The sequence below is a fragment of the Cydia fagiglandana genome, chromosome Z (assembly GCF_963556715.1).
Source record: "Cydia fagiglandana chromosome Z, ilCydFagi1.1, whole genome shotgun sequence".
NCBI lineage: Eukaryota > Metazoa > Arthropoda > Insecta > Lepidoptera > Tortricidae > Cydia > Cydia fagiglandana.
In genome coordinates, this window is record NC_085959.1 from 37,732,235 (window position 1) to 37,756,228 (window position 23,994).

At 37.6% G+C, this 23,994-nt stretch overlaps 2 long non-coding RNA genes across 2 annotated transcripts; both read left to right on the forward strand.

Moving 5' to 3' along the window:
* The first annotated feature begins 750 nt into the window (after positions 1 to 750).
* LOC134679087 (uncharacterized) lies at positions 751 to 2,726 on the forward strand. Its single transcript, XR_010100288.1, has 3 exons — positions 751 to 991; positions 2,228 to 2,393; positions 2,479 to 2,726. It is a non-coding gene; the product is annotated as an uncharacterized LOC134679087 (long non-coding RNA).
* A 6,463-nt stretch (positions 2,727 to 9,189) lies between these two features.
* Positions 9,190 to 19,434, forward strand: LOC134678502 (uncharacterized). The gene is made up of 5 exons (XR_010100193.1): positions 9,190 to 9,221; positions 12,694 to 12,760; positions 15,247 to 15,324; positions 18,190 to 18,255; positions 18,334 to 19,434. It is a non-coding gene; the product is annotated as an uncharacterized LOC134678502 (long non-coding RNA).
* The last annotated feature ends 4,560 nt before the right edge of the window (positions 19,435 to 23,994 follow it).

Below are 23,994 nucleotides of genomic sequence, written 5' to 3' on the forward strand. Positions count from 1 at the left end.
TCGATTCGTCCCATAGAAAATTTAAAATTTAAAATTTTCTACTGACAAGATTTGCTTGACCACGATACTTACCACATATACAGCCTGGCAAAAGAGAGTAGAAATCAAAAAGTGGCGACACTGTAGTGTCGTCTCTTTCAAATCAATATATATAAGAGAACGGGACGACACTACAGTGTTGCCACTTTTTAATTTCTACTCTTTTTTGCCAGGCTGTAAATTTACAAAAGTAGCCAAAAATAATTCTACGCGTGCCTAGTTAGCTTGCCTTTTCAGAGGCCCGTCCCGATAATACCAAATCTTTATATATAAACGCGAGCGGCTCTGACGGAAAAACCAAAAGAAATTATGCTCAATCGAAAGAGCTTGAAAAAATATCACTTTTGAATCGAGAACATGTATCCGCAAAATTCGTATTGTCGAGTATTTTGCATTTAAAAGTGAAAAAATTTCGACAAAGAATGCAAATGTTCAATTTGTTGTTTGACATTTGACAGCTCTATGGTTTCGTTCAGAAATTGTAAATATTTTTACGTCCGTCATGCATGTTGGACAGATTGCGGGTGAGAGTGTGGGTAAGCCTATTTAAAAAAAACGACTACTGTCAGTGTAAGATGACACTGGTGACAGATGACACAAACATGTTACATGTATTGTGCATTGATTGACGGGTAAAACCATGGTAAAACCAAAACTTTGTGCTTTACCAGTCTGAAATTAAGTTTAATTTTCAGTAAAGGGTTTAAATGTTTGTGACTAACCTAAGCCCTCCTACGTGTACACGCTCGACGCAGCTAGCCAACTTTATTGTCACGCGTGCAATAGAGTACCTATTAAAGGCCAAGTTCGGCCTGGCCAGCCAGGGTTCACGCTAGACAACGTCAACGATTTATTTGGGGTCGCCGTCATCGAAAACGATGAGGAGGAGGAGGACTATACTTACTAACGATGACACGGCACCGCCGCGTAAAACAAACCTATGCCGAAAATCGTGAGTATCTTTAACCGACATAATTGTTTCAATCTTTTATTATTGTTGTCATGTTGTTGACAAATAATTTTGTTACCTGAACAAACCTTGCCACAAACGCTGAAAAACAATGCAACGAAGGGCGGTTCGTAAAGATTTATTTACTGTATGTAACTATTGTCACGGTAAAATATTTGCCAGGTACCATCAGCAAAAATTAGCTTAGCATTCTGCATACAAATGTATATACAGGGGTACCATACCAAGCTAATAGCTTTGCCGACTGTACACAAAGTACTTGCAAATATAATATGCAGCAGATGCATACATATAATGTGATATAAATATAAGTCATACAAATCTTGGTAAGTGCTTTTCCTAAGATTAAAACTAAATTGAACTTTAATGTGCTGTGTCCACACACATGTATCCATGAATAATTATTATTATTTTATGTAGCTACTTAATATGTATAAACTATTTCTATCACCCAAAAAAAATGTGAAATTTTTCCTTGCACCATTTCACTATCCCGGGTTAGGCCGGGTTGAGCGGTTAAACCTGGAGTTAAGTTACCATGGTTACCAGTACAGTTTGACACTGTTAGGCTCAGTTGCACCATTCCACTAACCTGGGGTTAACCGGTTAAATCTAGAGTTACCATGATTACCAGTACAATTTGACATTGGGTTAACGGTTTGACCGCTTAGCCCCGGGATATTGAGATGGTGCAAGTGGGCCTTCACGACAGAATAAATAATAGTACTAGATGCAGAAGACTCACTCTCTAACAAAACGTGTCTGTTACGATCAGCACAGATATGGCCGCTAGGTGGCGACAGCGCCACGCACGGCTTATGGCTTTCCCCAAAATTAGGGCGGAACGGATGTACTTTTAGCTACCTGTAGCAAAGCGACGAAATCACAGAGTGAGCCACGCCTGCCTTCTCGGTTTAAATGCTTAACCCCGGGTTAGTGGGATGGTGCAAGTGGCTCTAATCCTCCCTTCCAGTTCCAGTTATACTTTTAAAATCTGTATTTATATACCCATACAATATTCATTTTTTGCAGATAGTTTCAAGTATTTTGAAGTAGCAAAGCGACGAAATCACGGAGTGAGCCACGCCTGCCTTCACGGTTTAAATGCTTAACCCCGGGTTAGTAGGATGGTGCAAGTGGCTCTAATCCTCCCTTCCAGTTCCAGTTATACTTTTAAAATCTGTATTTATATACCCATACAATATTCATTTTTTGCAGATAGTTTCAAGTATTTTGAATGCTGTAGCCAGAAGACTGCCAGACAAATGTGGATTAATAAGGTTGTGGAGATAAAAAAAAATACATCCACACTACAGCATCCGAAATCTCAAAATCATTTGCTTCTATATCGAAGAGCTCTCTGGATTTTTTTGATGACTTTCCGGTATGTATAATGATAATTATATGCACAAAGTTTTGTTTCTTATGGACATGTATTTATTACATTAGGTATTTTATTTTTATTTAAGGTCACTTATCTTGACATAAATGCTGAAGGAATTAATTATGTCACTTTAAAAGGAGACGAAGAGCAGGACGGTATTATAAAACAAAGTTAAACATCACGGCCCGAAGACCACCCAAATGATGAAAATGTATTAACTAGGTTCAGTTCTTTTCAAATTTGTATTAAGGGGAGAAAATCCAAAATTAAAATTCAGATAAAAACTTTAATACTGATTTAAACTTTCACGATTATTAAACATTATCAAACTGCACAACGGGACTTAATCGCGTATTTAAGTTTTAAGATTTACCTCCGACGTTTCGAGGACGGCGTTGTCCCCGTGGTCTCGGAGAAACGTCGGAGGTAAATCTTAAAACTTAAATACGCGATTAAGTCCCGTTGTGCAGTTTGATAAAAACTTTAATGTTTTAAGAAATTGTAAGTCATTTCAAGTTTTAGACATTTTGAAACAAAAAAATGTTTTGAGAAGAATGTGTTTGACAGATGGTAAAGCTGCGGTTTCTTTTGGGATGTGGGGATGCATAGCGAGGAATGTGTTTGTAAGAACCAATACAAATTGTCCTCCAGGACTGCGCTGAGTGAGGATAGGTAATTGAAGTAATTCTAATATTCACTCTAAAGAAACAAATCTACCTCTCTACGCATCCTTGCACATCTCTGATGGAATCATGGTCCTTGCTAATCTTTGGTGGAATACCTCATAGCCTTATTATACTTGGTTTTGTGAAAGGCTAACTTTATATGATATACTTAGTTTAATTCGTTTATTTATATGTATTTAATTGCAAAAGACTGATTGTTGTAGTAATTTGTACTATTTTTATATAAGATATATTTTTTGTAAATTCAAGTAAAAATAAATAAAAATAACGTCAGCATGTCTTTTTATAAATCGTCAGGTGAATTGAGATGAAATTGTACTCACAACTTCCATACTGACATTTTAGTGCCATGATGGGTGCATGAAATTTGGGTTCCCTCCTTTGAGATGGAAAAGTGGGTTAGTCCGTTAGGGGCTATTCATAAATTTCGTCATTTCAAATAAGGGGGAGGGGGTCTGGACATCGGATGATGCTAGCATGACGTAGGAGGAAACGGGGTCATTCGAAGCATGATTTTTGGATGATGTTAGGGGGGTCAAAAATTCAAAAATGGTCAAATACGATGACGTAATTTATGGACAGCCCCTTAGGTGAGAGGTACAGAACCGAAATGCAACAAGTAAGCAGGTTAGGTTAGAACTGCTGCCTTTACAGAACAGAACTACGTACGACCAGAAAAGTGGGTTAGGTTAGGTTTGAACTGCAATCCTTGAAGAACTGAACAGCTACCATAAAAATGGTTTAGGTTAGGTTAGAACTACGATCCTTACAGAACCGAACTGCTACCAGAAAAGGGGGTTAGGTTAGGTTGGAACTGCGATCCTTATAGAACCAAACTACTAACAGAAAAATTGAAAAGTGGGTTAGGCCGTTAGGGGCTATTCATAAATTACGTCATTTCAAATTAGGGGGGGGGGGGGTCGGGACATCGGATGATGGTAGCATGACGTAGGAGGAAACGGGGTCATTCGAAGAATTTTCGAATTTTTGGATGATTTTAGGGGGGGGGGGGTCAAAAATTGACAAAAAACGATTACGTTAAGTCCGGTTAGGTTAGGTCCGGTTATTTCAATATCAGTTACTATAATCACTATAGAGGTTACCCTAATAGCATTTTCTTGTAGGGATTTTGTTGGGCCTTTGTTTACGTATTAGTTGGGCAACCGTTATATTTGGCCGTACGATTTGCTGGAGGGCCCTCGACAAAGGCCCTCCCGAAGATTCCCAACAGAGGGCCATAAGAGTAATTTTTCGTTGGGCCTATTTAAATAAATCATACAATTATTCAACGGTGGTGGTTTTGGTTGGGCCGTGGTTGGGCCTATACACATTTGTTTGATGGTTGGTTAATTGTTATATTTGGCCGTACGATTTGCTGGAGGGCCCTCGACAAAGGCCCCCCCCGAAGATTCCCAACAGAGGGCCATTAGAGTAATTTTTTCGTTGGGCCTATTTAAATAAATCATACAATTATTCAACGGTGGTGGTTTTGGTTTGGTCGTGGTTGGGCCTATACACATTTGTTTGATGGTTGGTTAATTGTTACATTTGGCCGTATGGCTTGCTGTAGGGCCAACTGCAAAAAAATAAAAAAAGGCAATTTTTTCGTTGTGCTTCTGTTTGCAAATTCAACAATTACCCAACGGCAAGTCAGGTAGGTCGGTAGGTAGTCGTGCACCAGGTTGAAGGACCAACACAGCTTGTCCCACAAAGGGCCAACATTGTAACTTTAACGTTGGGCCTTGTGTTCTAAAGGATTCTTACAATACTACCGTAGGTAAATAGTTGTGTAATTTATAGTGTGCCTACAGTCTAATTATGTAATGGGCTTTTGTTTACGAGTCCTACCCTACGTTAAGTAAGTGGTTGTGTAATACGACGTTGGGCCTTTGCTGATAAATATTACAATTACACTACGGTAGGCATTGGTTGTATCCACATGAAGCCCTAGGCAGCAGTTGTTGTTAATCTTCTCTGTGTCGTTCCAATTTTAGTATATGTACTGCCAAAGCAAGTACACTTACTATACACTCTAATTTGTATATATACTAACCGCACTTCGAAACTTCGTAAGCGAGATTTTTGTTTTTTGAGATTTAAATTGAGAAAATGTTGGTAAAATACAATTTTTTAAATTTATGTATAAATTTTATAGTTATAGCTATTAGATTTATAAGTTACTTTTAAAAAATATTATGATTATATCCGGAATAATCGAGAAAATAACTATAACTTCGATGTTTGGAGACAGTAACGCCATCTAGTGACGCCACAAGCAAACTGAACTGGTATTGTTGGGCATTAGTACCACAGCCAATGTTGGTAAATGCGATATTTGTGCTTACTGGGCCAACGAATGTTTAGCCATCGGTACCAAAATACACAAAGGCCCATTGTTAGGCGTCAGTGCCACAGCCAATGTTGGTAAATACGATATTTGTCATCATTGGGCCATCGGATGATATCTTTGACTAGCCAACGTTACCAAAATACACAAAGGCCCATTGTTGGGCATCCGTGCCACAGCCAATGTTGTTAAATGCGGTATTCGTCACCATTGGGCTAACGAATGTTATCGTTGTTTAGCGAACGGTAGCAAAATACACAAAGGCCCATTGTTGGGCCTCAATGCTACAGCCAATGTTGGTAAATGCGATATTTGTCATCATTGGGCCATCGGATGATATCGTTGATTAGCCAACGTTACCAAAATACACAAAGGCCCATTGTTGGGCATCAATGCTACAGTCAATGTTGGTAAATGCGATATTTGTCGTCATTGGGCCATCGGATGATATCGTTGATTAGCCAACGTTACCAAAATAAACAAAGGCCCGTTGTTGGGCATCAATGCTACAGCCAATGTTGGTAAATGCGATATTTGTCGTCATTGGGCCATCGGATGATATCGTTGATTAGCCAACGTTACCAAAATAAACAAAGGCCCATTGTTGGGCATCAGTGCCACAGCCAATTTTGGTAAATGCGATTTTTGTCATCATTGGGCCATCGGATGATGTCGTTGATTAGCCAACGTTACCAAAATACACAAAGGCCCATTGTTGGGCATCAATGCTACAGTCAATGTTGGTAAATGCGATATTTGTCGTCATTGGGCCATCGGATGATATCGTTGATTAGCCAACGTTACCAAAATAAACAAAGGCCCGTTGTTGGGCATCAATGCTACAGCCAATGTTGGTAAATGCGATATTTGTCGTCATTGGGCCATCGGATGATATCGTTGATTAGCCAACGTTACCAAAATAAACAAAGGCCCATTGTTGGGCACCAATGCTACAGTCAATGTTGGTAAATGCGATATTTGTCGTCATTGGGCCATCGGATGATATCGACGATTAGCCAACGTTACCAAAATAAACAAAGGCCCATTGTTGGGCATCAGTGCCACAGCCAATGTTGGTAAATGCGATATTTGTCATCATTGGGCCATCGGATGATATCGTTGACTAGCCAACGTTACCAAAATACACAAAGGCCCATTGTTGGGCATCCGTGCCACAGCCAATGTTGGTAAATGCGGTATTCGTCACCATTGGGCCAACGAATGTTATGGTTGTTTAGCGAACGGTAGCAAAATACACAAAGGCCCATTGTTGGGCATCAGTGCCACAGCCAATGTTGGTAAATGCGATATTTGTCATCATTGGGCCATCGGATGATATCGTTGACTAGCCAACGTTACCAAAATACACAAAGGCCCATTGTTGGGCATCCGTGCCACAGCCAATGTTGGTAAATGCGGTATTCGTCACCATTGGGCCAACGAATGTTATGGTTGTTTAGCGAACGGTAGCAAAATACACAAAGGCCCATTGTTGGGCATCACTGTCACTGCCAATGTTGGTAAATGCGATATATGTCATCATTGGGCCAACGAATATCATCGTTGTTTAGCCAACGGTACCAAAATACACAAAGGCCCATTGTTGGGCATCTGTGCCACAGCGAAGGTTGGTAAATGCGATGGTGGGCCAATACAAAATTAATGTTGGCTACGGAACGAACCTCATCCCAACGTTTTCCCTATCGTTGGCACCGTGGGCCCCAACGAAAATGCTACTAGGGTACTATAGCCACTATAGAAATGCAAAAAAAAACATTTTAAATCATTTTCGAACTAAACCTGCAATAAACCGGGCTCTTGAAAATGTTGGCAATGATTGTTCGGGCAAACATTATTAAGGTCAACTAATTACCCTCCTTTGCGTCGCGCAGTCGGGTAAAAAGGGGAAAGATCGAGGTTTTAATAAACGCATAAGTATAAAGTTTTCGGAGATGGGATAGCTAACCGCCGCCTTGATAAACGTTTAGTCTAAAATGAAATAATTATTTAATCCAAAATGAGTATTATCTTTTATTATACCCGAGCGAAGCCGGGTTCTTATCTAGTTATTTTATATTCAGCGGACAAAATTGGAACTTACATTGCCACATAAAACGGGTTCCCATGTTGCGATAGTGGCGACATTTTACAAATGAAAAACTAACTTTGTAGTGTATGTAGTACGGTACGATACAAACACTAGAACTTTATATAGGTATGCAATTGCATAAGGTTCTGGAAACTTCCTTCAAAGGGGAGAGAGGCAGCGGCTCCCAAAGTTTCTTGGGCGTTTTCAGTATTTTTATATTGATTATTTACATTATAATTTATATGTATGTTTTAATAGCATATATTTCTTATGTATAGCGTAATATTGTATAAATTGTATTTATTATTACCCACAAAAGCAGTATAAAATATATGTATAGTCGCGGCTCATATAATAAATTTAATAATGACAACGAGGACATACTGAAGATTTATTTTAAAAGATGACATTATTTATTTTCTCCAGTACCTAGACCTTGCCTCCCGTCCCTCTCAAATTAATACATTTAGTAAAAGACGGTAATTTATCTCGCGGGCGAGATACTGTCGCAGCGCTCTTGTAATATGGCAATTAGCCACTTTTAGTATTTAACAGTAACACTCTGGTTTACTGCAACATACTGGTTTACTGCAGTGCCCTTCACACGGCTCCATAAAATTAAAAAATCATTCATGGGTAATTGTGTAAGATTTTATAATAAACTTCCAAACCATATTACTGAATTATCAATTAATAAATTTAAAAATTATGTAAAGCGTAAACTTATTTCTAAAGCTTATTATACCACACAAGACTACATGAGTGATAAAACAACGTGGGATTAATGGTGACTCGAAATAGATAATTCAATGTATGTACTTCTTTGTTAAGTTTTATTGACATTTGTTATTGACATTTAGATTTTATTCTAGAAACATTCTAGACTAGTATTTTTTATACAATTTTTTTTTTATGTTTGACGATCTTTTTGTGAAATTCTTAGTATTAAATTTGATCTGTATAATAATCCAATATTACTATGGAATAATATTAACTTCAATAAATTGCTCTGATAATTAGCTTAAGATAATATATTATTATGTAAAACGTTCATAAGTGCTTGTTACTAGGCCTACATGAATAAAGTATTTTTGACTTTTGACTTTGACTTTGACATAAACGCATATTGCTTGTGTAAGCGTAACCTAACGTGTATAATATATAGGCAGGCATTTAGAGAATAAACGTTCTTAAGTTCTTATACTATCACACATAAGGTGTTTGACTTCTACTCCCATCACCCGCTCGAAACCATATATACATAACAATCCTCTCCTGTTATTTGACTCAATTACTGCCTGCTGCAGTGCAGCCAGTACCTACCTAACCTACCTACCTAAGTAATTTTCCTGGCCAACCAATCATGGCAGCATTTATATTAGCAAAAAAAGTACCTATGTAGTTCAACATTTTTTTACAAGTAAGTATCTACCTACTGAATCAAAACACAACGCACTGAATCAAACAAAACAGAATCAGTATCCTGCATTTCACAATGTTGTCAATTACATAAACGTAAACTTTGAGCACCGCAGCCCTCATCCCACTTAGGGAGGCTAGGGTTACTAGGCAACGCCAGACGTCCTGGGGCTCGATCGATGCCAATGGGCATGCGCAAATTAGGTCTAGACCCAGCTTCTGAGCTAAAGCTCTAGGCTTCGTCCATTTCGCTCGCGCCTCCGTTCCGAACATGACGTCTTCTTTTGGTGAGTAGAGTAGCCAAACCGGTTAAATCTAGATTTCTACTTCCTTTGCCACCGGTTTGGAAGCCTTTATTTTTTCAGCGCGCGAGCTATTTTAACGGTTTTTTCGAAACTTGAATTTCGTTTTGCGTTGAAATAACTTGCGCTTCTTTGAGGTTTTGAATTTGGAACTGCGCAGCGGTTGGTAGCCAGTGTTCGCCCATAAAGAAAGTAAGTTTTTTAAAATTTTCTTTGGGATAAAGGCAGGCAGACGGCAGAACGCAACTCAGAGTGCAGTTTCAGTGCTTTTTGAAGCTTCTTTACTAAACAAGGAGGTAAGTCACATTTTTTCTACCTAACTTTAATGAATTTTCTTAGTTTTTTTAAATTTCGTTTTATGCGTCGCAAAAGAAGTAATGTCCTAATTTAAACTCTGACGCAAGAATACAGTGCGCGCGCATATGCGTCGTTGCATAAAAACAAACGCCATGCGTATTGCACTTCTATGCGCGCGCATTTATTCTATCTCACACTATATACGGAAGAAAAGAGACCTGATGCGTAGTTGCGTGCGCAACTGCGCAGCATGGCTCTAAATTTCACAAACGAGATCACCCGGCCCGGGCGATATACATATAAGTAGGTGTCTATTAAAAAAAAAGTTGTTATTTCTGGTCAAAGGGTCCTACTTCGAACTACGTTTTTGGAAATTCGTCTTTAAATCTCTGACACTCGATTGTTGGTGAAGCTGTAGAGTGTAGATGATGGTTGGCGAACTTGGAGAAACTGAATTCAACTGGCATGTGTGAATTGCGTGCGTGTCGGGCAAGGTAAGGGCGCCATCTTTTTTCAGGGCTGGGGAAGTTGAACGAGATAGTTTTATAGGTTGCCGGTAGGTGGCGCTATTAAAAATATTGATGAGAGTTATATATAAACTTGTGGTTGCGCGTTTTAGAACATTATTATTGGGCACTGACCGATAACATGTCATACTGTGAAGTTTCAAGTGATGTTTTAGTGTGAAGCATAGAGAAATATAAGCAAAGAAGTGAAGACGATTGGTTAAAATTGACAAAAAAATACGTTTTACTAAGACACTCAAGCCTGTCTTAACCTCAAAATTCGCTACTATAGAATGCCGCGTTATTTTCTGCATGTACCTACTACCTTCTTAGTAAAACTTTTTTATAGTCATTCATAACATAAATTTTGTATTGCATTGCATATTAATTTTAATTTTACACATTTTAAATAAACACGAATATTCGTAAAATCTCACAAGAAATGTAGTGACATTGGATTGGAAGTGACCTGCCCCACAGTGGCGCCCCTAGCGGCGAATTCACTCGCGGTAGTCTCTATTGAGTGCGTCGTAAGAGTTATCTACAGTTACACTCAATTTCTGTTTTTCATTCATCAACATAAATGCTTTTCAGCGACTTAAAATTGTTTGCTCATGCTGCTTGCGAGTGAAAAGTTTATAAAATAACGCATATTGTATTTCTTCCACAGGCTCTATGCAATTATAATTCATTTAAGATAGAAAAAAGGTTACTTACGCGCTACTGTGATACACAAATTAACAAAAAAATTAAAAGTTCAAAGATCACCGCAAGGTTAACCGGGATAATTTCCACTATGGGGTTATTGCGTCTATTCGAGTTATTTTTAAACAACTTTAGTTACCTACTACAGCTCCCTCCATCTAGAGAAAAAGGCCAGAACTACTTGGAGGACAACACGTAACATAGATGGCGTTTTACTGATTCGTATTCAAATAGTTGTGGACAAAGAATTGCATAAAGCGCAAGTCCTAACTATCGATCTGGGTGCATACAGGACGCTAGCGATCTAGTCTAGACCTCATTGCAGTTATACAGTATTCAGTTAGTATTCGTTTCGGGGCTATTTTCAATAATTATAATACATTTTGAATATCAGACCGTGTGGGATGCACCTGAAAGGGACTTATAGGGTCGTATTCCAATTCAATTTCTTTGTCCCATATGTATTTTTTGTCACATTTTGCTCAATAAGAGAATGAGACGCAATGATATTGGACCAAGATATTGGACAAATGGAATACCACCCTTAGAGAAGGAAAAAGAATGGGGATATATAGAATCTTATATCTGCGCATGCCGACCTAATGCGCATGCCTAGGTACCCTAAAATACCTGGATCGATCGTCGCGAGCAGTTAGTACTCAAGTCGTGGTCTGGACAGTCTATTAGTCTAGTCCGTTTTAGTGCGTTGGTGAGCGTGTCATTGTATCATTAATTAGTGTCATTACCTTTCTGCATTTTTTTTTCTAATTATTGACTGTGTGTGAGTGTAAGATTTTAAGAACAATCATTTGCTACTTTTAATAAAAATACTTACTCGTATATTTTAGGTAAGTTAATAATACTTAAACATAAAGGTTATGTAAAGCTAAATAAAAATTACGCCATCTATTGGAAGGTTTTAAAACTAAGTGAAGTGCGGTTTATTTGTCTGTCTTTTGTAGGTACCTACCAATGAACCAGGTCTATGGTACCTACTTACTGAAAGGGAAGGATTTTAGGCGTGTAGACAAAAATATTTTTCACAGATTAGGTATTTTATACTTACTTAGTAATAAGTATGTATATTCATAAATTGGAGTGATAAATATTTTAAAACCAACCAACCAATCCATGAAATAGTGCTTCCTATTGATTCGATATTACAGTGAAATTTATATGAATAATATCACTTATTTATATAATAATTTTAATGCGTGGAGCTTCTAGTGTTTGGTGAAAGTGTAAGAAAATTAAACCTTTTCGAATGCAATGCCATCTATAGGTGAAGTGACAAAAGTGATGTCAATATGTTAAATAGTCTGTGCTTTGTAACAATAGAAGGAGTGGCTAGGATACTTTGCGCCTATTGCACCATTCCACTAACCCTGGTTAACCGGTTAAACCTGCAGTTCCCATGGTTACCAGTATAATTTGACACTGGTTTAACAGTTTAACCGCTTCACCCCGGGTTAGTGGGATGGTGCATGTGGCCCGAGGCATATCGATTTTTTTTTTTTATTTGATGATGTATAAGTATATTCAATTGGGAGTACTATTAAACCTACGAGTGTTAACATACAGTCGACGTCAAAGATATGTTTACACTTTTGCATTACTCCTTTGAAATAAGGCGAAAAATGTATTGACTCTACCTAGTTATTACCTACCTAAGTGTAGATTTAGTAAAATTAAAATGATAAATTATATTATTCTGATTATTTAGATGATATCAATAAAATAAAATGAGCCCTGTAAAAAGTGTATCATTGTTTCTTCATCACATTCACATATTTTTTCCATAAAAATATTAGAATTAAAATCTAATACCGATCGAATATAATAACAATGTAAACCTACCTATAGGTTATATAGGTACTTAATGATTACGATAATATAGTGACGTCACCGCGGTTTCTTGTAATGATAATGAGCATACGTTTTGTCCACAGGTTTCCAATTATACCCTCTGTGATGGCATAACTATTTAATAATACGTTCTCCAAAAATTACCATTTGGTGAGTACGTGTTTTAATTTTAACCCCTTATTTATTAATAAAATTTGTACACCTCAATTAGTTTATTAAGTTACGATCAAAGAGAATAATAAGTCTATAGACACGGATTGTCAAAGTAAATTATGTAGCCAATGTAAATATACTGCCATCTTTCGACAGAACATAAAACTGTTAGAAGGCCATAATTTGACTTTGATCCTTATTCTTTCACTGATATGTATTAACTTGTTAAGTGGGACCTGGATAAGTGAGAAACCTCTATAGCTGGGACTCATGGTGCGGTCCCGACACTTTAGCACTGAATTACCTCTGTTACTGAGATAAAACGAACCTCTGTAACTGGGATTCGTTGTTGTGATTTTATAGTCACATTTACCTCTATAATTGAGACAGAGAATGTATTTTACCTCTTTTACTGAGACTATATTTATAAGATTACATTTTCCTAATTGTTTTCTTAGAAATTTATAGGGAATTGACTTCTGTATCTGAGATAACGTCAATCTATGAACTCTCTAACTTGGACTTCATTGAACAATTTCCGTATTCTTACTAACTCTTAGTCTATCCACAAATTCCGCATTTGCATTTTATGCAAGTAGTTAAAACTATCGAAACGAAAGCTGAAATTTTAATAAGTAACACGAAAAAATAAATTTTCATTTATTTATTACATTTCTAATACGCAGTGAAGTCCGTATTAAATTTAATTTAATTTTGAAATATCTATCCTTTGGAGAATCATTCAAAATAATATCAAAGAAATATTTAAACTGACTTAAACATTATTTAGGACAAGGATTATTTTACCTTATTTATGTTTAAATATAATTACTAAATACCTTATTAACCACCTCTATAACTGAAATACGTGTATGCATGCATACGTGCATGATTGGCAACTGTGAGGTTGTCCAAAGCTACATATACCTCGGCTCCACGATCACGAACAATGGTGGGTGCGAGGACGAGATCCGCAGGAGATGTGCTATCACAAGATCTGCCGTTGACAAGCTGAACAGAGTCTGGCGCAACCGCAACATCACTAAAACCACGAAAGTCCGCCTGATGAGAAGCTTAGTCTTCCCAATATTTCTTTATGGCGCAGAAACGTGGACGGTGCGTCTGAAAGACCGACGCAAAATTGACGCACTCGAAATGTGGTGCTGGCGGAGACTACTGCGTATTCCTTGGACTGCGTTTCGGACCAATGTTTCGATCTTGGAAGAACTCAAAGTGAAGGAGAGATTATCGTCGACTGTTCAAATACGAATCCTCAAATACTTCGGGCACGTTACACGAAACCAAAACTCCATGGAACGTCTCGTTGTCCAGGGACGAGTTGAAGGCAAGCGGTCACGAGGTCGGTCACCTACGCGCTGGACAGACCTGATAAAATCTGCGACACAAACCACCATAGTCCAATGTTCCCGTAACGCCGAAGACCGTGGCAAATGGAGGCACATTGCGAGGGCTGCGTTATCCACAATAGATACGTCTCATCATACAACCACGACCACTCTGTCAAGAGTGAACGACTGAGGAGGAGGATAACTGAAATATACTCTATTCTCACCTCTATTAATGGAACCCTCTGTAAATGAGACAGAAATTTCTTTGTACCTGGCTAACTGGGAGCCTGGGTAAGTGGAAAACCTCTTTAAGTGAGACAAATTTGCTCGTCCCTTGAGATCTCACTTATCCAGGTTTCACTGTATTAATATTCACGCCATCTCCTCGACTATAGGCCACAGGTATAGTTCCATGTTTTTGAGCGATGGCGCCACAACCTTCAGCCTAAGCTCGAGTAGATGGCGTGAATATTAATATTTAAAAAGTTAACACATATCAGTTAAAGAATAAGGATCAAAGTCAAATGGCGTTCAAACAGCTTTAATCTTCTGTCGAAAGATGGCAGTAAATGAACTTGGCTACATAATTTACCATGACAGTAACTCTCTACTTCAAATCCTCTTTGGTTACGATTAAGACAAAAGGCTTGGTCCACCAATGTACATTTAACAGTGTGTTGATCGGTACAGCCTACGTTAAAGATATGTTAATTTTTTAGCCTTATTACAAAGGAGTAAGGTGCATAAGTGTAAACATATCTTTGGCGTCTACTGTACCTGCTTAAAAAAAAGATTGATTGTTGATTGCTGTCCTATAACTACCTACGTATACTTGTATGTTACTTGTGTGTTGTGGTGGTTAAATATACGATATTAATTATCAAATGTACTGAGGAAAATTTTACTAATGGAGCATTCCACGGGCTGTCCCGTACAAACGCATTTTATTTCCTGTGTTGCGACTTTTTTCTCGGCATTTAAAGCAGGCGATTATTTTTCTGTGCATATTTTTGACCATTTGTCATAGAAAAGGAAACTCCTTTACTTTTAAATCTTCAGAAACTTCGCGTTTGTACGGGACAACGGTAGACATCAATGTCATGGAATGCTCCTAATGAAGTCATTCATTTTCAGATTTATTTGATATTGGTTTCTAAAGTCACACCATGGCACAATTTCCCGTCTTCAAGCTTCGTCTGTCCCTTTTTTATGGTGAGCAATAAATTTTCTTATTAACAATTCTCAATAACTTTCTGTAGCCCTACCACCGGAGCCCCATTTGGCTAGTTCTCGATTCGCCGGATTCTTTGTTTCGCCGGATTCTTTGTTTCACCGGATTCCTGTATTGCCGAATTTACTTTAGTACGTCACAAACTTAGAACTTACATATACGGGAATCTGAAGAATCAAGAATCCGGGGAATCGGGAACTAACTCATTTAGACGGTTTAAGGATTTGTATGCGATTTTCGTTACATTGCGGTATTTGGTCTATCGATGTATTGAATATTGCATGCAAGTTCTTGAACATTCTAATTTGGGCATCCGTTCAAATGTGGAATACAGTAGGACCTCGCTAATCCGGGTCGACAAAACTCAGTGTTATAGTTAAGTAATGAAATTATTGACGTCAAATGATTAGGTATATTATAGTCGCACCAATAAAAGTCTGCAACGGATTTGATAGCCCACGCAGTGTAAGTGTTATTTATACGTCATAATTTCATAGAAGTTTGACGTTTAAAATGACACTTGCACTGCGTGGGCTATCAAAATCGCTGCGGACTTTTTACGGTCTGACTGTACAATTGTGAAGTCAATTTACGACTTGGACAAAGAACAAGTAACCCGTGATAAAAACTCGCTGGCCCAATATTACAGCGTTCTGTGCAAAGAATATAATACTCACTAGGAGAAGAACGATAACTCCATACAAAAAAATGTCCCCTTCAAAAGTTCGTTTATACTACTAGCGCTCGGTAGGATACCATTGTAATTAGAATTGACAACCCGTTTAGCCTAGCGCCCCTAGCGGCTATTGGCAGTAATCCAGTTCAGGAAGCTAATGGTCCTGGGTTCGAATCCCGGAGAGGGAATTTCTTTTTGTATTATTTTATTTTTTGTTGGGGTCAGGTTTTTAAGAGCCCATCAACGTGCACACTAGCGCCACTGCTGAATACATTAAACTAATTTTTATGTTACTGGATTCGTCAACCTACCCGTTCAAAACTAAAGCGACCGTTTTTGTTTTGAGCTCATAGATAGACGAATTCAGCAACATAAAAACTAGTTTGATGTATTCAAAAGGTACTTAAATACACAATACAGTCAGTAGCGGCCACTTTTTTAAATACCTGTAAAATATAAATTTAACTTAAATAATCACGATTATTTATTTTAGCAGTGGTGCTAGTGTGCACGTTGTTGGGCTCTTAAATTAGCATATCACAAATAAATAAAGAAATACGTTATAAGATAATGATTAGGTACTATATTTAAAAATTCGTCAAATATAAAAGGTTACAAAAAGTTACGTATTATTAAGATATAAATATTTTCATTCCTTTTAGGATTAGTGTATATATGTTAGGAGCAATACATATGAATACATACATTGATATGGCAAATGGTTACAAGCATAGATTTATAAGGCATGCGTTATTAGTTTAAGGTTACAAGTTGTTATTACATCTATCCGGTTATCGGACATTTCTGCTCCACAGCTCCACGCAGCGTTCTTGGTCACCGGAAAACTAGTCTGTATATGCAGCAGATACGTGCCCTTTGAGCTTTCTCCAAGAAATCATATGACGGGCCAGGATTATATTATTATCTCACGCTCAAGCCATGATTCACTTTCTAAAACAAAATAGTCACAAATTAAACAATATAATCTAACTTCCTAATTACTAACGTCGCTAATTCCTAAGGTCTAAATTTACCAGCTTACTCGTAAACAATGACAGGTTGTACATCTATGATGAATTTAGTTTATAATTTCGGACGCGATATAGCGTCCGCGGGACTTACGGGGATAGTAAGATTTTTTAAATTATTATATTTGAATTTGGTAATTAGTACGCTCATTTTTATTTAAAGATTGATATATTTCTTACCTTGAAATTATCGCTGTTTCTGGTTTACTACAACGGTTTCCACACACACATTAGGGCTTTTCATAATCCGGATAAGAATTGTTGATGAAGTCGCCATTGCCGGATACATAATACAGCAAGGAAGGAAGAGCGACAACGGTTTAAATTTAACTAAGTCTGTGCGAAGACGCATTTAGATATGTTGCTCGTACATATGAATAGTTTTTATTTTTAAATTAATAGGTAAATAAATATATTTCAAGTGAATAAATCGTTAAATATGAAAATTTATATTTTTGGCGTTAAATGACTTAAATGACAGCATTGACATTACAGACTTTTGTCTTGTCTATGTTCTTACCGGCCAGACTCAAATCAAGGCCTATCAAAGAGGCCTATTGACAAAGATTTTTTTTAAATTTTATCATGGAGGGTAGAGGCACGTCTACCCTTCATAGATTTTATGAACATAGACAAAGACAAACTGAAATAGATAATAATTTACATATTTCAAAAAATAAATAATAATTTACATATGACTTCATTGACTACTTCATAAAATACAAATCAAAATATATTTGATAAAATAATTGGATTTGTTCCTCGAAATCGTATAGACAAAGCCAGTTCTAGCAATGTTGCTGTAGTAAAATATTTTTATGGTAATTACTGGCAATACAGCTCTAGAAACGGAGCACACATGTACAATTATGAAGGGTCACGTCATTCCAAGGAAGTCAATAGGCCTTGGTTCTGTGTTCCACTTTAATCGAACTGAAATTTGAACATGGTCATAGTGACATTAAGTCGAATTTCAACTGTCTTGAAAATGTAACATAGAACCCTGTAATATTGGTCCAGCGAACTGTCGTTAGATTAGATTTTTTTCAAATATTGTTAGTTTAGTTTCCAGAAATTTTATAGGTATTATTGTTGTGGAGTTGCTAGGATTTATTAATGAGCATTTTTTTCTTTTCTTGTAGCTGTCTTTTTGAGCGAAATGGACTTCCTTCTTAATTTGGGCCTTGTCAAAATATATCCTACTTAAGGTAAGTAGCGCATTACTTATAAGAAATATTAAAAATACAAATGATGAAAGAAATGTAACGAAAACACTTTTGTTTTAGCTTTCTTTTGGAGGCCTGTACTATCTCCAACTGCAGCAATTTTCTTCCACTATCCCGAAAGGATCTTCTATGCAACATTATAAGACTCCCTTTGCCGAAAAATAAGAAATAAATTAGAGGTAAAGAAATTACAATTGACAGCAGGCCAAACGTAAAAGAAATGGGACATTTAAAGGCTCGTGAATCTTCGGACTGAAAAGTTAAGGATACCATCTATTACATCTATTATTTCAATTGGGCTATTTTGTAAACCATATCCCGGGTGCGTCATCAACCACTGGTTTCCATCGGGCACAATTGAAATTGTACGCAAGACGTGAAGAAATCAGAAGAATATAAGCTGGTGAAGATAGAAAACTGAGAACAGGTCTGAAACAAGGAAAAACTTTGTAATCGTTTTTGTAACAATTTATCGGTGAGTTGAATAAGATTACCCGAAATCATTTCACGAGACATCGGAGCGTGCTGTTACCATGGATGACGATTTCGGCACATTCTTATTGAACTCATGGGAAGGAAAAATGGAAACTAAAACACATGCAACGAGGATGAATTTAATGAAGGATAACAAAATTACAATAAAAAACGTTAACATCATAGCTATCAGTGATTTGAATAAGATTTGACTGAAATCACGACAGCCAATAACACACAATCAATCGAGACCACCTATGATGATGGCGATTTCAGTTTTAGCTGATTTGGATCACGGAAAGGAATCGTCGTTCAAAGGACAGAGCAAGACAACTTACATCATCGGTGATTTGAATAAGATGCCATTGAAATCAATTATACACACACATCCTCCAGGAATCATCATCCAGAAAGGCACCGTGAACCAACAAACAATGATGATTTCACAGACATCTTATTTGAAACATGGAAAGGAATAACATATTTGTTTAGACATGCTTTTAAAGCATCTGAATAAGTTGACGAGACAGATATGAAGCCACTAAGTGAAAAAAAAAAATTACTATCCGGATGGACCTCGAAATAGCGCTAGTTTTATCGATGTATTTTATGAGGCCTACGTAAAAAGTGAAACTTTTTATTTTGGCTTGATAAAAACCATGGAAAGGATATAAATGTAGTAAATGCCGCGACAAATCTTCAGCTTTTGCCTTTGATTTTTCTCGGTGTATTGTATTCGCCGATGGAACGGCACCGGCGAATTCACCGCAGCCAGGGAAATCATGTTCTTGGCGAGATACTTGACGGGACCATCCAGTGATGTCAGTGTTGTATCAGTGCGTAGACTTTTGGCGAAATTTTCGGACTAAAATCGGAAAAAATACCTACTATCAGTGATACTAAATAGGTGCGCAAGCGAAATATTTGCTTGCAGGCATCGGATCAGGATTGACCTTATTTTTATGATCAGGTATTTTTGTTCTCTACTCGTGATTTTGTACAATTTTAGATTGTTTTAGTGCATGTAGCTCGGCAGATTTGTCCGACCCGCTGGACATTTTACTGTATTTTCGACTTCGTGTGAGAGAACATCTTTTATGACCGGGTCAGACCAGTTTTCTGTGCTATAATTAATTTATCCATCTGGATTGTTTGCATTCTTTAGATGCATCCTATTGAAATTATTTGTCATATTTTATACTATTTTAAGAACTGTAAATTAATATTGTCTTGTACCGTTCGACAACTTTAAAATTCTCCTATAGTCTTGATCACCCAAGATTTTACTTTTCGTCATTACAATCTATTTTGACCCCGCTTCTTTAACATTAGCGTAAATTTAGGCAGGACGAGAGAGCAGGCTCATTTTCTAGTAAGCTGACCATGAAGGTGTCCTTTTACGTTCTTGTCCTGCCTCTAATTTTCGCGCGGCTGAGGCATCCGCGCGCAAGCTCGGCCATGCTTGTAGCGTTGTGTGATTCTCGGCACAGTCCGCGTCGGGGCGCTGCGGAGTGAGAAGTGGAGCGAGCGAAGCGAAACGAGCCCGAGAAGGCCAGTCTTGACATTATATATCCTCCCTTGGCACGGGTGGCTCTGTATATTTTGAGAAAACCATAACAAGTTGATACGCCGCTGGCTTCCACGCTGCAGCGCGCTGACGGCATCGAGTTGACGAACTCTGCGACGACTGTCTTGTTCGCGTCGCCGAAATCCTTTGGTTTCGGTACGTAGTACGTAGAGCACAGCCTTGAGAATCTTTTTGCCGCCGTGATTGCTTTCAACATGTATGCCAAACAGTTGGAAGAGACCTTTGATTTTTTAAAATTGCGATTTAAATTTGTGAGCACGCTCTTAACCTGAGGTTGCTGAAGTTAAAGCGAAAAACCATGCCAGCGTTATAGCTTTCCGTTTCTGTACTGGCCACTACGGGTTATTCTAATTAATGCGGCGAAAGGCTGTAGGTATAACCCGTGTCGTTGTATTCGTCACCACCTTGAATGAGTACACGTTATTAGTGGAAAACGGTAACTAGCACCTTTAAAAGCGTGTAAAATTTCCAATGTCTTTATTTCCAAATTCGTTACGTAATTACTTTGAGAGCAGTCGACTCAGTCATTTGCGTCAGCTGCGAATATTGGAAACGAGATGCATAATTACACCTTAGGTGACAATGGAGATGAATCGGTTTCGATTCTGCTATTTATTTCTTATGGAGTCACTGTTCTGTAGCTAAATCGCAGAACTTAACGGAAGCTCCAAACGCCTCTTGGTGTCGTTAAGGTCCTGGGTTGTTCCGAGTCCAAAGTGCTTGGTCCGTATGGAGGCGCCCAGCGCTTCCATGCCAAGCCGGGCTCTCCGGGGAACAATACTGACTACTCGCCTCGTTTCTTATGATGAGTTGAGGAAACATGTATCATCTTTACTATCTCTATGTGATCGCGCGTGCAAGAAAACATCTTTCCTGGATGTGCGAAAAGTGTCTACAAATGATCATTCGCACTGTGACTCGCAGGTCTACATGATGAAGGACTTTTCTCATAAAGCACATGAGTTTTGGGTAAAATTGCTAGTTACAAATATTCTCTGAAATATTTCAGACACGACAACCCCCAACCAATTTTACCTGACGCATGTGTTTTAAGAAAAAAAAAATACTTCAAATTTTTAGTGTTCCGTACAAAACATTGTTCACGGAACACTTATTTAGTCTATACTTAGTGGTCCTTCGGACACCAACCTTTCCTATTTTAGGTTTTCGTGTTGATTTTGACGTTATGTTTCGAAAAATTGACATTATTTTTACAGTTGCGTTTTGGTCAGGTCAAAGCAGGTGGTACTAGAACCGCAATAAGATTTTGAAAAAATCACAGACCGGAATATTATGATGGATTTAGTTAGTTTTGATGTATTTAATTCAAGTTTGATGTGATTATTTCCATTCTGTGTCCTTTGTTAGGTTTGATGTAATAAGTTTCAGGCTAGTCATCTTAAATTAACGGTTAGACATAGTATGGCAAAATCCGTCACATTATGAAGCCCAATACCTTAATTATTCGTTTTTTTCTTCTACTTCCGCTTTATTAGGTATCAATTTGTTTAAATATTGTTAACACGCACGCATTTATCAGTCCCAATATTTTTATATTTTTATTATTATATTGCGACGATTGTCGTGAAGATTCCCCTTTAGTTAATTTTGGAGTTTTTATAAAAACAATTAACAGTTAAAGGGTGGGGGGAGGGTTTACCGTTCGTACATCTACGGTGTGTATTAGTCTATTTTTGAATTATTCCTGTTTCGAGACGATACTGATCAATTGATTATAAAAGAGCACATGGTAGCAGGGAGGGCGGCGGGATTGCTGCACGATCATCTGCAGCAACAATTTATACTTATTTTCGTTGGATTATGTATCGTGTCTCGTCTCGGTACAGATATTTTATAATGACCACATAATGAGACCAGATAATGATTTAGAGATTCACTAGATATGAAATAGTAAAGATATGTGACGTTCCACGGCAAAAGGTACCATTGCCCCGGCTGGATATTGGCGTGGAGTTAATAATAGCGTAAGCGCCAGCCGCCAAAAGGTACCTTTTGCCGTGGAACGTCACATATCTTTACTATTTCGCGGGTGGGTATCTGGTGGTTCACCGCACCACTATCTGCGATATCTAATTCATACTTAATTCTACTAAGTTATTCTTGTCTCGTATAAATTTATTAGGGTCTATGCGGAAAGAGAAGAGTCGTACTACTGTTCTCTTTCCGCACAGACTCTATTAAGTGCACACAGTAAAATAGAGCGGGTGGTGGGGTTACCGCGCGAGTTTCAGCGGTATCTATTTATTTCTATTTACTTCTCGAATGGGTGTAATGTAATACTACTTTGTTTTATGCACAAGTTTTGATGTATGTGACTTGTTATTTTATTCGATAGCTTATGTTAAGGCAAAGGGTACAAACTGAAACTTATTGGTTTAACTTGGCACATCTTTTCGTCTCCCTATTAGCCCTTTCTCGTCTCATGTTCAATCTCTTGCCCTATACATATAATATTTCCCTTCAAGCAAATAATCATTCATACAATTTACACGTACCTAACACATGTTTTATGGCCGTGTTTCTATACAAGATATTCCACAAACACTTTTTATGACTATTCCATATCAGCATCTTAGCTGCAGTTCCCAGTTTAACTTTGGCAACGTTCATCATATACTTATTTAGATTTGAACTTAGATTTGAGATAATTATGCACATACTATCCTATTTATATCACAATTTTATGAACTCTCAAACACAATGCGCTGATCGACTCCATTTACCTTTATTTTACCTACCTAAATTACTTTTAAATTCAAGTCGTTAACATCCGAGTAATTTTATTTTACCTCCCCAAAACACAATTAGTGTTACGGATTGGTAAACTTACCTACTGTACTCTAGCTAGCTAGCTTTGTTTGTACAACCGGGTAAAATTCCGGGTAAATTTGACGCTTATAGGCGCGAAGGATTATTATATACCTAATCTGTGGCAAAGGATCGATCTCTCATAAAAAAATTAATTTCGCGTCTTTTTCTACTGACAAAGTTGGCTGGCCAGAGTATATACCTAAGGTACTCTCGGATGAGAAAACGACGATGGAAAAATTGTTAGAATGGCCTAAGTGTTACGTATTTACTCGTAATTGGCAGCCCTAACCCCGGTTTTTACGTTTTTACCTTCAAATCTAATTTTATTCAAGAGCATACGACTCTATGATAACGCACGTGATTTTTTAGGATTATATTTGAAAATAACAAAAGTTTAGAATATCACGATTATTGTGCTTTGCGATTTTCTCAGGCCGATCTAAAGTAAAACAATTCAGCAAACGTCGGAGTCAGTCGTGCAAATACAAAAGGGCTAGGCTGATTGTAATTGTTGAGATAAAAATTACATAAATAAGTAGTGCTAAAAGGCTAGGCTGATTGTTGAGATGAATTTTACAAAAATAAGTAGTTGGTTGGACTATCATCCTAAGACATCAAGAAACATCTGAAACTTGAAACATCTTTATCTCAAATAGTTTTGACCGTCGAAGTGTTTTATTAAAGTATGTGTGGCTTCCAATAAAAAGGTTCACTGTGCTCAAGTGTGCTCAATTAAGTGTAACTATGCTCAAGTGTGATGTGTTGTTGTTGAGTTTAACTTTGTGGTGTACCTTAAGTTATAAATCTCGTGTTCTAACGTATGCAAT